An 18,833-nucleotide genomic window follows, 5' to 3' on the forward strand; every position below is an offset into this window, starting at 1 on the left:
AACACGCATAGCCAATACCCCCGCCAAAAGAAGAGATACGTCCTTGATAGCTGTGAAGCTGTGATGGCACGCGAAACAACAGGAAGCAGCAACACGCGTCAGTCTCCACGAAAGGCACGTACAGCAAACTGCTGGGCCCGCTCACCTTTAACCCGTGCTGAGGGAAACGCACGCGCGCGTCACGTCACTTACGCGCATGGGCCCTTTCCTCGTATTACACGCGGACGTGCAGTTTTTCACGCGCACTGAAATGCCCATGCGCGCCAGTACGCGTCACGTCACAGGGGCGCTTGCGCTTCAGGGGCCTTCTGTCCAATGAAATTGCGTATGTGTGCAGACGCGCTTACGCGCTAAGGTCCTTTCCTCGAATTACACGCTGACGTGCCGAATTTTCACATGCCAAATCACTCCGTATCAAGCACACGGAAGACCACGCTCCTGCCCAGAAGGCCGAACTACTGCCCCCCAGAGCCCTGAGCACGCTCCCACCTGCCATCTGCTGCTGCCTGACTGCCTGCTGCCCACGTGCCCTGCCATTTGCTGCCTGCACATCAGCCAGGGGTGCTGTTGCTGTGACCACCCCTGCTGGAACCGAAGACTCCTGACTGGGATTCCATCGCTCCACAGCCCAGCCCCAGGACCCAGTTGCCCACCCACTCCTGCCTCTGGGGTTGTCATGTCGGGGCAAACACCATCTGAGACCACTGACAACCCCCGGCCAGAGAGGCAGAGGGGCACCAGCTTCAGTGCCACCGAAGTTGGTGTCCTGGTGGAGCAAGTCCTGGGGCAGTATGATGCCCTCTTCGGAAGTTCCCGCGCCGACAAGGAAGGACAGACTTGGATCTGGACTGACATCGTGACTGCCATCAACGCGGAGGGGGTGGCAGTCCGTGACTTACAACATGTCAAGAAGCGCTGGGAGGACTTCAGGTCCAGGACCCTGAACAAGGCCCGGCGCCTCTTGAAGGCAGCGGATGCCAAGGGGCGCCGGGGCCACTTGTCGGAAGAACAGATGAGGGTCCTGGAACGCATATCCCCAGCGCTCCACGTCCAGGTCCTTGAGAGGCAGACCCGTCTGGAGTCGAGCGGTAAGTGTACATGCATCCTGATTGTGAGCTGTGCGTGTGGTGATTTTTCAGTAGTGTGCAGGTTGCACATCTGTTTGAATGGGGTCGAGTATGGGTGGGGGTGTACAGGGCCGTGGGGCTAACACATGCAAAGGCTGGAATGTGTGAGACATGGATGGTGCTTGTGTGTGTAGGCTTGCATGACAAATGCAGTTGTGTGGGCACACATGTTTGGATGAATGTGTATGTAAGTAGACATGTCCGTGATGTCACGCATGTATGTTGTTTTCAGCTGCATGTATCGGCACTGTGTACATGTGCATCTGTGTGTATTTGACAAGGGTGCAACAGTGATGCAACATGGATGCATGTGACAGCGGTATGTGGAAGCCTGATTGGCAGATGTAACATGGATGCCCATCTGAACACTGCGACACTTGGCAGAGGTGTACACATGCATGCAAGTGTGGTGGTGTGTGTACATGTGTGGTGCAGTTCCTGTGTTGCATGTGATGTCTGGCTCACCTTTGCCTGCTCATGCTGTTGTATGTTTATGGATGGTGCTGGCAGTTGCGATATGGCTGTGGTATGGCTCATGTGTGCGAGTTGAAATGACATGTGTGTTGGGGATTGTGATGGCATGTCTGAGGTTTGCCAATGCCACTCATGTACAACTGTCATGTGTGTATGTGTCCATTGTACAGTGCCCTGATGCCTGTGTTTTATTTCTCCCTGTCTGCAGCGTCAACTGATGAAGAGGGCGGAGAAGGTGCTGTGGAGCTCAGTGGCGGGGATCCCACCGCCAGCCGGAGACGCAAGGCCCGGCTCCCCTCCCATGTTGTCATCTCGTCGGGGAGTGAGGAGTCCGGTGCCGCGTCCCAGGCCGCAGCTGCCAGGGGGAGGTCCAAGAGGCGGAGGTTGGAGTTGGACTCCTCGGCAGCAGAAGGGGCAGCTGGGACCCCACAGGGCCCAACGGGGGAAGATGGCACGGAGTCATCCAGGTTGGTGGGGGGTTTGGTGGAGGAGGAGGCCGTGCAAGCAACAAAGACGGTGTCTGGAGGTGGGGATACCACTGGTGCTAGTGGTACAGTGCAGGACCAGGGACAGGAGGCAGCACAGGCCGCCGCGGAGGTGCCTGTGTGCAATCCTGTCCCTGATCCTGTCCCTGCATCATCTTGCACCAGCAGGGATGCCTACGTCCAGACCCGTTTTCAGGCAGGGGATGAGCTCACGACAACTGGCCTTCCTCTGCCTGCGGACGTGGCTATCCGGGTCCGGGTTGAGCCTGTTCTGACTGGTGTGGCGTTGCGTCAACGGGCCATGCGAGGTGACCTGCAGTCTTTTCATGAGGAGACTGCACGTCATCTCGAATGGCTCGTTGACCACGTCAGCCTGCTGGGACAGGTCACCCAGGCCGGACTCCTCCGTATGATGGGGCTTGCTACGACCCCCTCCTCAACTGAACCCCCTACGCGCCAGTCGTCCTCTGTGCCATCTTCCCACCAATCAGTCACCTGGGTGCCTTGTGAAGCTGCCTCTGACGGTGCGGCCAGGCTGGTGGAGGAGGCATCCCTGCCACAATCGGGAGTCGGATGTCCAGCAGGGGTGGCCACATCAATGACTGCACCCCAGCTGGCGGAGGATGTGCAGGCAGCAGGAGGCAGTGCACGGGCAGAGGCACAGCAGCAGCAGCAACGTGGTGGGAGCCATGAAGGCTCTGGGCCTTCAACATCGGAGGGGCAGGCATCGGCCGGAGGGCAGGAAGACCCAGGACAAAGAGTGTCTTCCGTGTGGCAGCGGTTGGGCCACGCCATAGATGCGGAGCGGCAGCGGGCGGAAGAGGCACGGCTCACAATGGTCTGGGCGGAGAACTCCATGCGGAGGGCCTGAGGCGGGCCGAATGCCTCGAGGCAATCCGCAGGGGTTTGGAGGTGGACACGTCGACAGCCCTGCGGACCCTCGGGGCCATGGAGGAGGACCGCCTCCGGGACATTGAGCAGGAGTTCGATGATGCCCTGGCCCGGGACATCCAAAAGTGAGCCGTCAAACTAGCCCGCTGCCCTTGTACCTAGTTATGTAGGTAGTGTTAGGATTCCTTTTCTTTGGATTTATTTTGGACCTTTTGGACATTGGCCACATTTTTGTATATAGTTTATTTTATTAGTTAGTGTAGTTAGATAGGTTTCATTTCTTTTGTTGGGATAATGGACCCTGGCTTGTTCGTATGTACATAGTTCACTGTTGGATTGTATTTTTCTTTCACATTTTAACCATGGAGCAATGGCTTTCAATTTTATTTCCCATTGGATTTTGTTTTGTGGACAGTGACTTTGGACACCATTACTTTGGATTATGATTTTTGGTTTTGCTTTTTTTCACGGACATGCTTCTTTTCAATTTTGTATATTCCCATTTCTGTTTCTTTATTTTTGATTCTATTTATGTTTCCTTTAATCCATATTTTTTTATTGAACTTCAATGTGTAGTATCTCATTGGTTTCATGCATATCATGATATGGGTTTTGAGATTCACTGACACCCATTGGGTGTATGTGAGGGAAATGTGTTTGTTTCGGAACTTGCAATTGGTGTTCTGTCATGTAATTGCCAATTATGAGTGGGTGGATGCAATACTCTGGTGGGTGTTTTGCATTTGGAGGCTGACCATAGGGACCAGGGATCTAGATTGTGATGACATGTTGGCTAGGGAAAATGAGTTGGACATGGGTGGGGGAATGGTGGAGGAAGACCCTGCACTGCTGGGGGGTGGGTGTGGTGGGGAACATGGGTGGGGGCCTGGTGGAGGGTGCCCTGCACTGCTGGGGGGTGTGGGTGGTGGGAGACATGGGTTGGGGCCTGCTGGAGGGTGGCCCTGCACTGCTGGGGGGTGGGGGTGGTGGGAGACATGGGTGGGGGCCTGGTGGAGGGTGATCCTGCACTGCTGGGGGGTGGGGGTGGTGGGAGACATGGGTGGGGGCCTGGTGGAGGGTGACCCTGCACTGCTGGGGGGTGGGGGGTGGGAGACATGGGTGGGGGCCTGGTGGAGGGTGACCCTGCACTGCTGGGTGGTGGGGGTGGTGGGAGACATGGGTGGGGGCCTGGTGGAGGGTGACCCTGCACTGCTGGGGGGTGGGGGGGGAGACATGGGTGGGGGCCTGGTGGAGGGTGTCCCTGCACTGCTGGGGGGTGGGGGTGGTGGGGAACATGAGTTGGACTTGGGTGGGGGCCTGGTGGCAGGTGCCCCACAGTGCTGGGGGTGGGTGTGGTGGGGAACATGAGTTGGACATGGGTGGGGGCCTGCAGGCAGGTGCCCCACAGTGCTGGGGGTTGGGGGGAGGTGGGAGACATGGGTGGGGGCCTGGTGGAGGGTGACCCTGCACTGCTGGGGGGTGGGGGTGGTGGGGAACATGAGTTGGACATGGGTGGGGGCCTGGTGGAGGGTGACCCTGCACTGCTGGGGGATGGGGGTGGTGGGGAACATGTGTGGGGGCATGGTGGAGGGTGACCCTGCACTGCTGGGGGGTGGGGGGGTGGGAGACATGGGTGGGGGCCTGGTGGAGGGTGACCCTGCACTGCTGGGGGGTGGGGGTGGTGGGAGACATGGGTGATGGCCTGGTGGAGGGTGACCCTGCACTGCTGGGGGGTGGAGGGGGTGGGAGACATGGGTCGGGGCCTGGTGGAGGGTGACCCTGCACTGCTGGGGGGTGGGGTTGGTGGGGAACATGAGTTGGACATGGGTGGGGGCCTGGTGGCAGGTGCCCCACAGTGCTGAGGGGTGGGGTTGGTGGGGAACATGAGTTGGACATGGGTGGGGGCCTGCTGGCAGGTGCCCCACAGTGCTGGGGGGTGGGGGTGGTGGGGAACATGAGTTGGACATGGGTGGGGGCCTGCTGGCAGGTGCCCCACAGTGCTGGGGGGTGGGGGCCTGGTGGAGGGTGACCCTGCACTGCTGGGGGGTGGGGAACATGGGTGGGGGCATGGTGGAGGGTGACCCTGCACTGCTGGGGGGTGGGGGGTGGGGAACATGAGTTGGACATGGGTGGGGGCCTGCTGGCAGGTGCCCCACAGTGCTGGGGGGTGGGGGTGGTGGGGAACATGAGTTGGACATGGGTGGGGGCCTGCTGGCAGGTGCCCCACAGTGCTGGGGGGTGGGGGGTGGGAGACATGGGTGGGGGCCTGGTGGAGGGTGACCCTGCACTGCTGGGGGGTGGGGGTGTTGGGGAACATGAGTTGGACATGGGTGGGGGCCTGGTGGAGGGTGACCCTGCACTCCTGGGGGGTAGGGGTGGTGGGGAACATGGGTGGGGGCATGGTGGAGGGTGACCCTGCACTGCTGGGAGGGTGGGGGGGTGGGGAACATGAGTTGGACATGGGTGGGGGCCTGCTGGCAGGTGCCCCACAGTGCTGGGGGGTGGGGTGGTGGGGAACATGAGTTGGACATGGGTGGGAGCCTGCTGGCAGGTGCCCCACAGTGCTGGGGGGTGGGGGGGGTGGGAGACATGGGTGGGGGCCTGGTGGAGGGTGTCCCTGCACTGCTGGGGGATGGGGGGTGGGGAACATGAGTTGGACATGGGTGGGGGCCTGGTGGCAGGTGCCCCACAGTGCTGGGTTAGACATGGGTGGGGGCCTGGTGGAGGGTGACCCTGCACTGCTGGGGGGTGGGGGTGGTGGGGGTGGTGGGGAACATGGGTGGGGGCCTGGTGGAGGGTGACCCGGCACTGCTGGGGGGTGGGGGTGGTGGGGAACATGGGTGGGGGCATGGTGGAGGGTGACCCTGCACTGCTGGGGGGTGGGGGGGTGGGGAACATGAGTTGAACATGGGTGGGGGCCTGCTGGCAGGTGCTCAACATTGCTGGGGGGTGGGGGTGTTGGGAGACATGGGTGGGGGCCTGGTGGAGGGTGACCCTGCACTGCTGGGGGGTGGGGGGGTGGGGAACATGAGTTGGACATGGGTGGGGGCCTGGTGGCAGGTGCCCCACAGTGCTGGGGGATGGGGGGTGGGAGACATGGGTGGGGGCCTGGTGGAGGGTGACCCTGCACTGCTGGGGGGTGGGGGTGGTGGGGAACATGGGTGGGGGCATGGTGGAGGGTGACCCTGCACTGCTGTGGGGTGGGGGTGGTGGGAGACATGGGTGGGGGCCTGGTGGAGGGTGACCCTGCGCTGCTGGGGGTGGGGGGGTGGGGAACATGAGTTGGACATGGGTGGGGGCCTGGTGGCAGGTGCCCCACAGTGCTGGAGGATGGGGGGGTGGGAGACATGGGTGGGGGCCTGGTGGAGGGTGACCCTGCACTGCTGGGGGGTGGGGGTGGTGGGAGACATGGGTGGGGGCCTGGTAGAGGGTGACCCTGCACTGCTGGGGGGTGGGGGTGGTGGGAAACATGGGTGGGGGCCTGGTGGAGGGTGACCCTGCACTGCTGGGGGGTGGGAGGGGGTGGGAGACATGGGTGGGGACCTGGTGGAGGGTGACCCTGCACTGCTGGGGGGTGGTGGGGAACATGAGTTGGACATGGGTGGGGGCCTGTTGGCAGGTGCCCCACAGTGCTGGGGGGTGGGGGTGGTGGGGAACATGAGTTGGACATGGGTGGGGGCCTGCTGGCAGGTGCCCCACAGTGCTGGGGGGTGTGGGGAGGTGGGAGACATGGGTGGGGGCCTGGTGGAGGATGAACCTGCACTGCTGGGGGGTGGGGGTGGTGGAGAACATGAGTTGGACATGGGTGGGGGCCTGGTGGAGGGTGACCCTGCACTGCTGGGGGGTGGGGGTGGTGGGGAACATGGGTGGGGGCATGGTGGAGGGTGACCCTGCACTGCTGGGGGGTGGGGGGTGGGGAACATGAGTTGGACATTGGTGGGGGCCTGCTGGCAGGTGCCCTACAGTGCTGGGTGGTGGGGGTGGTGGGGAACATGAGTTGGACATGGGTGGGGGCCTGCTGGCAGGTGCCCCACAGTGCTGGGGGGTGGGGGGGTGGGAGACATGGGTGGGGGCCTGGTGGAGGGTGACCCTGCACTGCTGGGGGGTGGGGGTGGTGGGGAACATGAGTTGGACATGGGTGGGGGCCTGGTGGAGGGTGACCCTGCACTGCTGGGGGGTGGGGGTGGTGGGGAACATGAGTTGGACATGGGTGGGGGCCTGGTGGAGGGTGACCCTGCACTGCTGAGGGGTGGGGGTGGTGGGAGACATGGATGGGGGCCTGGTGGAGGGTGACCCTGCACTGCTGGGGTGTGGGGGGGTGGGGAACATGAGTTGGACATGGGTGGGGGCCTGCTGGCAGGTGCCCCACAGTGCTGGGGGGTGGGGGGGTGGGAGACATGAGTGGGAGCCTGGTGGAGGGTGACCCTGCACTGCTGGGGGGTGGGGGTGGTGGGAGACATGGGTGGGGGCCTGGTGGAGGGTGACCCTGCACTGCTGGGGGGTGGGGGTGGTGGGAGAAATGGGTGGGGGCCTGGTGGAGGGTAACCCTGCACTGCTGGGGGGTGGGGGTGGTGGAGACCATGTGTTGGACATGGGTGGGGGCCTGGTGGCAGGTGCCCCACAGTGCTGGGGGGTGGGGGGGTGGGAGACATGGGTGGGGGCCTGGTGGAGGGTGACCCTGCACTGCTGGGGGGTGGGGGTGGTGGGGAAAATGGGTGGGGGCATGGTGGAGGGTGACCCTGCACTGCTGGGGGGTGGGGGTGGTGGGAGACATGGGTGGGGGCCTGCTGGCAGGTGCCCCACAGTGCTGGGGGGTGGGGGGGTGGGAGACATGGGTGGGGGCCTGGTGGAGGGTGACCCTGCACTGCTGGGGGGTGGGGGTGGTGGGAGACATGGGTGGGGGCCTGGTGGAGGGTGACCCTGCACTGCTGGGGGGTGGGGGTGGTGGGAGACATGGGTGGGGGCCTGGTGGAGGGTGCCCCTGGTGGCTGGGGGTGCAGGGGGACATGTGTTGGTGGGCAGTAGTGCAAGTTGACATGTGGGTTGGCTGGGGGGCATGGCCATGGTGGATGGGGTGCCTGCAGGACATGTGCAGGGTAGGCCCCTGTGGTGTGAGCCACCTGCAGGGGTCGTGGAGGGTGTAGAGGGAACACCTGGGAGGACCCACACGTGCAATTCACGTGTGGTGCTCCCCGCGCACCCCTGTAATACACGTACCCTGATGGAATCGCGTGTGGAACTTCCCGCGCACCCCTGGAATACACGTACCCTGCTGATGTTGCGTGTGAAACTTCCCCCGCACCCTGAAATACACTTACCCTGATGTAATCGCGTGTGGAACTTCCCGTGCACCCCTGGAATACACGTACCCTGATGGAATCGCGTGTGGAACTTCCCGCGCACCCCTGGAATACACATACCCTGCTGATGTCGCGTGTGAAACTTCCACCGCACCATGAAATACACGTACCTTGATGAAATCGCGTGTGGAACTTCCCGTGCACCCCTGTAATACACGTACCCTGATGGAATTGCGTGTGGAACTTCCCGCGCACCCCTGGAATACACGTACCCTGCTGATGTCGCGTGTGAAACTTCCCCCGCACCCCGAAATACACGTACCCTGATGAAATCGCGTGTGGAACTTCCCGTGCACCCCTGTAATACACGTACCCTGATGGAATTGCGTGTGGAACTTCCCGCGCACCCCTGGAATACACGTACCCTGCTGATGTCACGTGTGAAACTTCCCCCGCACCCCGAAATACACGTACCCTGATGAAATCGCGTGTGGAACTTCCCGCGCACCCCTGAAATACACGTACCCTGCAGAAATCGCGTGTGGAACTTCCCGCGCACCCCTGAAATACACGTACCCTGCAGAAATCGCGTGTGGAACTTCCCGCGCACCCCTGAAATACACGTTCCCTGCTGATGTCGTGTGTGGTACTTCCTGCGCACCCCTGGAATACACGTACCCTGCTGATGTCGCGTGTGAAACTTCCCGCGCACCCCGAAATACACGTACCCTGCGGAAATTGCATTTGGAACTTCCTGCGCACCCCTCAAATACGCGTACCCTGCTCGCACGGGGCCAATCGCGTGTGGAACTTCCCACGCACCCCTGAAATACACGTACCCTGCTGAAATCGCGTGTGGAACTTCCCGCACACCCTTGAAATACATGTACCCTGCGGAAATCGCGTGTGGAACATCCCGCGCACCCCTGAAATACGCGTACCCTGCTCGCACGGGGCCAATCGCGTGAGGTACTTCCCGCGCACCCCAGTGATACACGTATCCCGCTTGCCGTGCTGGTACAGGCTTAGCGCAGCCCTTTGCGCTGGATTGGGGATTTTGATGGCTTTTCCCTGCGCGAGAGGCGTTCTTGGGGGCGTAACTGGCGCTGCTGCAGGGTCGCTGCGCCACTGTGCGCCACGGCTGGTTTTGGTGCCTGGAATCCATGAATACGCTGTGCGCAAGAAATGGATTTTAGCGCACGCGGCTGGCGCAGGGATTTGCACGCGCACACTGTGCGCCAGCCGCGTACGCCACTTGTGCGCTGAATTCTATGAATTACCCCCTTAGTCTTTTTCACTCACCATTCGCATGTTTTTCCTCTCTGGATGCTCGGGATCACTGTGTTTGTTATCGCTTCTCCCTGCTTTTCGCCCTTTCGTCTGCTCGTAGAAGTGGGAAAGGGTTTGTGGGGGAAAGCACAGGTTCCTTCAGACCTCAACCGGCAGGTTTTGCACTTTATACTAACCACTATCTATGGGGAGACTCTTGGTCTACTTAGCCGGATGGCAAAGGACTCGTGATATTGCCGAGGACCTAGAGTTACTTATGTCAACGGCCAATGGGTGTCTTATCTAAGTGATAATCAATAACCATCTATCTCTGCTACCAAGTGTACAGTGGGATCCCAGCCGGCCCATAGAGCTGGGGAATCCCAACAGTACTTTAAGATGAGTAGCAGCACCCGTGAGATCGATGGGGATGCAGAATAATACTCTGACATCAAATCAATAATGACAACTCCATAGTTTGGTAAAGGGAGTCAGTTTAATGAAAAGTACAAAAAACGGGGAGTTTATGAATATCAGCAGTCGCTCGATCTTCCTTCTCGCTTTAACGCCACTTAATTGCATAAAAACACATCATTTATACTAAAAACTCGTCATCACTAATGCATAATATCTCAAAACTTAGCATGCAACTTGATTGGTTTTAGGAAGGTAACTTTAATATAGGTGCTATGCCTGAATATGGTAACAAAGTGAGGGGATTGGATAAACAGTGTCAGGTGGGGCATCTAAGCCCTTCCTTTAAAATGGCTACTGTAGACGTTACTAAAAGTATGACGTCTCATTGGATCTACTAACTATAGGACCCTAGATTACTTGGTCCACTATGATTGGGTTGGCATCAACCCCACTTCTGCGCTTCCACTAGCTTAGCAGCATGCAGAATGGCCGGCCAGGAGCAGGGAGTTAGTCTGCACCCCCAGCCCCCCTCCAATTATTGCAACAATCAATCATTGCTTCAGTGGTCATGTGTCAATTATTTCTTTGTATTTTGGCCTCGATACTGCTTCTTGGTCTGGAAAAGTTAAGGCGTCTGGGCATGGCACAAGTCCATGCGTAGGTGTGAAAGTTTCATCCCTTCTGCTTGCTTGGTCACGTGATTTCGACACTGTGAAATCGTCTTATTCTTCATGCAATTTGTGTATTTGATTTGATTCGGCCAGCCATCTGCCGTCTGTGGCTTATCTTGACCTTTCAGAATAGGATACTCTATTCTTCTCTTCATTAATTGCATCTTCTGTGGGTCTATTTCAGCCAATACGACCTTGGCTTCTTGGAATGACTTGGCTCCGTCTGAGTTTTCCCTCTGTCTTTAATTCTCAATTTGCTTGCTGCGAGGCTCTTCTCTTTAGACCTTTAGTAACCTATGGTTGATTCTGCTCTTATGCATAGTGGAAGTATACTTGTATAAAAGTACTCCTTTTGAGGTAGATATGTATAGGTGGCGCTTGCCGCACTCTTTCTTACTACTAAGCTTAAGCAAGCCTCATGATTTTCTTAGCTTCTTGTGGTTACTGTGCATATGTACATGTGTAAACTGGTTGAATAACCTCATCACGCTCATGGCATAGGTTTCTAACATTTGACATCACTTATTTCCCTTTTAGATTTGGGATGTCACTTATCCATGGTGTTTTGTCTCTTTTCATCATTTATAGGTCATCATATCTTCTATAAGCGAGTCAGTCTGGGTTCTGGTGACATCACCATTCGTCTTCTTTTGGTATCTTTTTGGCTTCTTCAGGTATTGCATTTCGACAATCGTCATTCTGTCTCATTTGTCGGTATGTTTTTCTCAATGGGTACCTCACTGTCCAGGTTTTCTTAGGTGTTGGTACTTCAATAGGTGCTGTCAGTTTGATAGGTGGAGGAAGCAGAGGAGACAGAGGAACACATATGCCAAGTCATCAATGCCACAAAGTCCAAAGCAGTCAGCATCACAGACATCGTCGAGGCCACGCAAGATGACCCGTGCTGTGACATCATCAAAAACATGACCATAGCAGGGGATTGGAACTCTTTTCTTCGAAATGTTCACAACCGCACGGCGGCTGCAAGAGAATTCCTGATGGGGATGTTCCCGGGGCAGCAGGAACTGTCCATCACCAGCGAGGGCCTGATCCTAAGAGGATAGTGATCCTCTGCAACCTACAAGACAGGATTGTCTCCCTTGCACACAAGGGACACCAAGGGACAGTCAGTGCGAAGGCCAGGATAAGACACTGGTGTGATTTCTGCACCTAGACACAAAGGTAAAGGACATCATCGGGGCCTCCCTCCCATGCCAGATCACAGGGGCACCACCACACCCTGAACCAATCCAATTGGCAGAATGCGGATCCCAGAGGTGGGATGCCATCATTATCGACTTTTGTACTGTACAGGAGGGCATCTATCTCCTGGTAGAAATTGACGACCACTCATGGTACCCCAAAGTGGAGATAATCAACTCAACCTCAGCTGAAACGGTCAACCCTGCACTGGAGAAAATGTTCTCAATGCATGGTCTACCACGGCATGTCAAGAGCAACAATGGACCACCTTTTCAGGGGCCAGACATGTAAATAGAAACATGGAAGAACTCCCTATCCAGCTCCACCACATCACCTCCCCCATTGGCAAAAAGCTAATGGGGATGTGGAGAGATTTATGAGGACAATATATATATATATATGTATATATATATATGTATTTATTTATTTATTTAACGTGATTTTATGGTTATACATTAGACAACCTCTGATCACATATTTTTAACATCACATATACTAAAGAAAAAAAGAAAGAAAGAACAAGAAAAATAAGATGGATACAGAAGACTCAGCATTGTATATATGTCATGCAGGCTATAACAGTTTCCTCTAGTTCACTTTAGCCAGGTGACTCTTTATGATGATTAACAGTTTGAGCAATGCTAAGGTTATTGATGTTTTTTCATTGGCTAATAGCATTTTCCACCACATGTCCTTTGGGTTGTATCCATATTTTTTGATAACATCACACATTATCAGTGTTCTTTGATTCTCAAAAGTTGAACAGTCCATTATCAGATGTTGTAGATTTTCAACTGATTTTCTTTCATTGCATAGATGGCAAATCTGTGGCCCTGCTTGTATGGGTTTGGACCATGCAGTTTCTTTAGTTTGAATCAAACTTAATTTGAATCGTAGGAATTGATCCCGAAAGAACCAATGTGGGAATATTTTCAAATAATTCGGGATTGAATGTGGTTTCTGACTGATTCCCCATAGTTTACCATATCCTTTATGGTAAAGTCTTTGCTCTTCGGTATTGAACCAATCCAATGAATAAAGTTTCTTTTTGATTTTATCTGGATTATTCATTAAGGTCTCATTTGTTTCTTGTAAGGAATGTATAATGGTTTGACACTTTTCTTCCCATTCATTCAATATTGGCTTAGATCGTGTTGCTAGTGCTTTGTGTAAATGTAGGAAGCCTCCTTTCGGTTGGTCATCTTTGCATTTCCTGTAAAATGCAAGCATCTTCCATTCCACAATTACCTCTAGGGAACTTAGACCCAATTCCATTCTTATTGATTGTATTGGGGTTCCTTTTGGAAGTCTCAACACTGTTTTCCAAAAACGTCCTTCCAGTAGGACCCAGTTTTTCATTTCGAAATTGAATGATGTCTCAGCGCCATATGTCAGAATAGGAATAACTTTGGCTTTGTAGAAATGAATCAGTGATATGAGACTGTAGTTGCAGTACCTTTTTAGCAAGATTTTAGCCAAATTTGCCAAGTTTGCTGTTTTCTTGGTTTGAGCTTGTTGACTTGGTGCATCTATTTTGCTGTTCAAGCAGACTCCCAGATAAACAAACGACTTTACTACTGGAATGGTGGTTCCCAGTAACGACCAGCTCAAGTTTTTATATTTTATCTGGTGATGTCGCAAACCCAGGGGTAAGATAGCTGAGTTTTTTGGGTTAATCGTGAGGCCATTCGTTTGTAGATAGTTATTAAGAGTATTCAGTTGTCATTGGAGGCCTGCTGGGGTCTGGTCTATAAGGACCACATCGTCAGCATACATAAGCCTGTTTACTTTCGTAGTAGCTATTGATGGTGGAAAGTGTCTGGCATCTTGGAAACTGTCACCAGCATCTGAAGTGAAGAGATTAAATAGTTTGGATGCCATGGGGCATCCCTGGTTCAGTCCTTTGTTAGTTGGTGTGGATTTGGTCAGCAATCCTGTCTTATTGAGTCTGATTTGTACTGTGGTATTTTGATGAAATGCCTGAATTGGGGCTAGTATGGATTGGGGACAACTCCATTGTTGTAATTTTGCCCAAAGTCGTGGCCGTGATATACTGTTGAATGCTTGCGTTAAATCAATGAACGCAACGTAGATTTTGTAGTTCGCATTTCGTTCAGTTCTGGTCTTCAATAGATTTAGAATGAATATGTTGAGGGCAGTTCCGATCCCGCGAACAAATCCTGCTTGCCATATGTCTATATGATTGGATTTTTTTGCCCAGTTGCGTAATGCTTTAAGAATCAGAGTGCCAAAGATCTTACCGGGGGCATCAAGTAATGCTATGGGACAATAATTTGATGGTTCAGCTCGATCACCCTTTTTGTGAACAGGGACTATGATGGATTTCTTCCAAGATGATGGAATTTGGTTGACATTAACAATGTGAGTGAACAAGATCGAGAGAAAATTCACCCATTCAGCAGCATCTTTTTTCAGTACTACATTGCTGAGGCCGTCTGGACCACAGGCTCGCGAGGTCGATAGCTTATTGATGATTTCCATGATGGTTTGACTAGACGTGTCTATTAGATGCCATTTTTCCAGTAATTTTGGTGCTGGGAGTGGATATTGATATTTTTTCACGAGGCATGGATGTTCACTTTTATCCAAAAAGGAAATGAAATGGGTAATCCATTTCTCTGGCGCTATAGGTGTCATGAGCATTGAATCTTGTTCTATTTCTGAGTTGTTAATCATTTTCCACATCTCAGCTGTGTTCTTATTTTTCAATGTGGACAGCATGGTTTCTGCATCTTTTTGGATTAGGACCTTCTTGTGTCGCTGTATCCAGTTTTGATAGTGTTGGCGAATTCTATGTTTCTGAATCGAAGCTGTCGAAGTTCTGTCATGTTTTAATGCATTCAGTTGCTGCCTCATCATTTTTGTTGTTGTTGCAATTTGAGCATCAAAATTATGGGTCTGATGTCGATACATATTTCTTGTTCCTTTTTTTTATTTCAAAGTTTTTAAATAGATTTATATATTCGGGTGGTCAACTGACCCTTTCACTTGTTATGTTATGGTATGTTACTTTGCATTTATATAGTGCCTTATGTACCATTGGTATGGTCTGAAGGCGCTGGTAGGTTGAACTCCCTTGGGAACCGAAGTTCAAGTCAGTAGAGAGAGTAGAGAGAGTCAAAGGTGTGTGTGAGCACCCGATATGTGTGCAGCTGGTGTGGCATTTGTGTAATAGCTGCTTCTTAGCAGTAGGTGTAGTGGTTGAGAGATCAAGAGTATGGGCCTCATTACAAATCGCCCGGTATAGAAACAACGGTGGCGGTAAACCCGCCGCCAATGTTGTTTCCATGGCGGGCAATCACAACTCCTGCAGGCGGATGTGGAAACACCAGCACCATCACGAGATGGTGCCGGTGTTTCCATGATCCCCGTTCCCATTGAGTCCCATGGGACTCAATGGGAATGGGGATTAACACCATTCAACCTTCGGAATCCCGGGACACCAGGGTTGTAATGCCCTGGTATTTCCGGGAGTCACAGAGGCAGAATGGTAATACGGGTCCGGCGGTAACCAGCCGGTTTTACCGCCTCGGTTACCGCCGAACTCGTAATGAGGCCCTATGTGTTCGTTCTGGCAGGATTTATACAGACTGATTGTGGCTGCGTTAGGCCTGAGGAGAACACCTGGCTGGGGGGGGGGGGGGGGTGTAACCATCAGTGTTTAGTTAGAGTGATGGGAAGTATGAGGCAGATGTTGGTATGAGAACAGCTATACCGAATGGTGTCATAGGCCCTCATTACGATCCCGGCGCTAAACCATGGCGCTATTAGCACCATGGTTGGTGCCGGTATCGTAACGTGTCCGCCATGGTGAAATGGGGAAATACCGCCCCATTCCAAGGTTGGCGGGGCGGTATTTCCCCATTTCCCCATGGCCCTTCCCCATTCCCATTTTTGCCCCATAGGGCATAATGGGAATGGCGAAGGCGCTAAGTACGGTACCGCAAATTGCGGTACCATACTTACCGCAAAGGTCTCTTTGCGGGTCCCTACTTTAACAGCTGGTTAGACCAGCCGTTAAGGTCGGGTCCCGCGAAGGGACCTCGTAATTAGGCGCTAATGGGTTAATGGCGCTGCAGCCTTTTACGGCGCCATTAACCCATTAGCGCCAGGGTCGTAATGAGGCCCATAGTATCTCTGTGTTCTAGTTGAATGGTGGTGTAAAGAAGAGAGTAAGCGTGGTGATGTGATATGATGGGTTACATGCTCTTTCAAACGTTCCATGCATTCCAAACTATTCCATGTAAGTCGCACAATTCTATGCGCTCCAATCCATTCCATGTAGTTCCATCCGCTCCATGCACTCTAGTCAGCTCCATGCACTCCAGTCCGCTCCATGCACTCCAGTCCGCTCCATGCACTCCAGTCTGCTCCATGAACTCCAGTCCGCTCCTTGACTCCAGACTGCTCCTTGCACTCCAGACCACTCCATGCACTCCAGTCCGCTCCATGCACTCCAGTCCGCTCCATGCACTCCAGTCTGCTCCATGCACTCCAGTCTGCTCCACGCACTCCAGTCCGCTCCACGCACTCCAGTCCGCTCCACGCACTCCAGTCCGCTTCACGCACTGCAGTCCGCTCCACGCATTCCAGTCCGCTACACGCACTCCAATACGTTCCACGCACTCCAATACGTTCCACGCACTCCAATCCATTCCACGCACTCCAATCCATTTCACGCACTTGAATTCGTTCCATGCATTTGAATCTGTTCCATGTACTCCGATCCGTTCCGTGTATTTCTAAGTTGTTTTATGCACTCCATCCACGTATTTCGCCCGTACCATCCACATACTTCCCTGTACCTTTTACATATTACACCAGTACCTTCCACATACTTCATCCATTCCATCCACATATTTCACCCGTTCCATCCACATACGTCACCTGTTCCATCCACATACGTCACTCATTCTATCCACATACGTCACCCATTCCATCCACATACTTTGCCCGTTCCGTCCGCTCTATGCACTCAATGGCTCTACGTACTCATCCGCTCTACGCACTCATTCGCTCTATGCACTCATTTGCTTTAGGCACTCATTCGCTCTAGGCACTCATCCACTCTACATGATCTATGCACTCATCCGCTCTACACACTCATCCACTCTATGCACACATCCGCCCTACGCAGTTCTCCGATCTACGCACTCGTCTGCTCTATGCACTCGCCTGCTCTATGTACTCATCCGCTCTAGGCACTCGTCCGCTCAAGGCACTCGTCCGCTTTATGCCCTCTCACGCTCTATGCATTCACCTGCTCTACTCGCTCACCCGCTCTACGCACTCACCCACTCTTACGCACCCCTCCGCTCTCACGCACCCCTCCGCTCTTATGCACTCATTTGCTCTTACGCACTTCTCTGCTCCATACACTCGTCTGCTCTACCCACTAGTCTGTTCTACGCATTCATCCACTCTACACACTCTTCTGTTCTTACACACTCCTTCACTCTACACACTCTTCCGCTCTGGGCACTCTCCCGCTCTGCGCACTCTTCTGCTCTGCGCACCCATCACGCTCTGCGCACTCATCCGTTCTGCGCACTCTTCCGCTCTATGCACTCGTTCTTTCCACGCACTCATCTGCTATATGCACTCATCTGCTCTACAAAGTCGTTCACCCATACGCACTCATCGGCTCTATACATTCATCGGCTCTATACACTCATCCGCTCTATACACTCCTCTGCTCTATACACTCATCTGCTCTGCACATTCATCTGCTCTATGCACTCCTGCGTTCTACACACTCCTCTGCACTTACGCACTCATCCGCTCTACACACTCGTCCGCTCTACACACTCATCCGCTCTACACCCCATCCACTCAACACACTCATCCGCTCAACATACTCATCCGTTCTATACACTCATCCAAACTACACACTCATCTGCTCAACGCATTCATCCGCTCAGCGCACTCATCTGTTCCACGCGCTTCATCTATTCTAACAATTTCATCCGCTCCATTCACTTCGTTCATTCATCATGCATTATCGATTAATGCCATGTCACTTGTTATACGCACTGGATCCGTTCCGTGCTCTCTATCTGTTTCATGCACTACACCCGCCTCATGTACTTGAATCGTCTATTCTGTACTTTCCATTTATGCCATGGACTCATACAGTTGGTGTCATCTGTCTGTGTACTCATCAGTCTCTTGTATTCATCTTTCCATCCTCTTCTCTTTACTCATTTCGGCCATTTTGTTCATTTTGTCTATTGCATTCATTACATCCATTTCATTAATTTAAACCTCATTACTGTTTTCGTACGATTTATTCTTTTTATCCACTTCACTGCTTTGATCTACTTTACTCGTTCTATTCTGTTTGTCCTTTTATTTTACATTAGCGGTTATTAGTTGTCGATTTCTCGCATGGATCTTGATGTTGTATTGTTATTTGTCTTAGTGTTATTCAAGATCTAGTAGTTTGTTGGGTTGGTGTCATTGAGATGCTGTTATTCAGTTTGGGTTAGTTTGCGTATGGGTTGGTTTTAGGGGAAGAGCCAAGTTTTCAGTATTTTGCAGAAAGACATTAGCAGGGTAATTCATAGAAATTCGCACAAAAGTGGCGCACGCGACTGGCGCACAGCATGCCCGTGCGAATGTCTGCGCCAGCCGCGTGCGCTAAAATCGATTTCCGCGCACAGCGTATTCATGGATTTTCGCATCCAAAACCAGCCGTGGCGCAGCTTGGCGCAGCGACCCTGCAGCAGCGCCAGTTACGCCCCCAAGAACGCCCTCGCGCAAGGAAAAGCCTTCAAAATCCCCAAATAATCGCAAAGGGCTGCGCTAACCCTGGACCAGTTCACAGGGCTGGCAAACAGCAAACGCCAAGCAGGGAACGTGTATTTCAGTGGTTCGCGGGAAGTTCCACACGCGATTGTCCTGTGTACGTGTGCATCAGGGGTGCGCAGGAAGTTCCACACACAAAATCAGCAGGGTACGTGTATTTCAGGGGTG

This window comes from Ambystoma mexicanum, chromosome 8 (genome assembly GCF_040938575.1).
Source record: "Ambystoma mexicanum isolate Mex_15411 chromosome 8, UKY_AmexF1_1, whole genome shotgun sequence".
Taxonomy (NCBI): Eukaryota; Metazoa; Chordata; class Amphibia; order Caudata; family Ambystomatidae; genus Ambystoma; species Ambystoma mexicanum.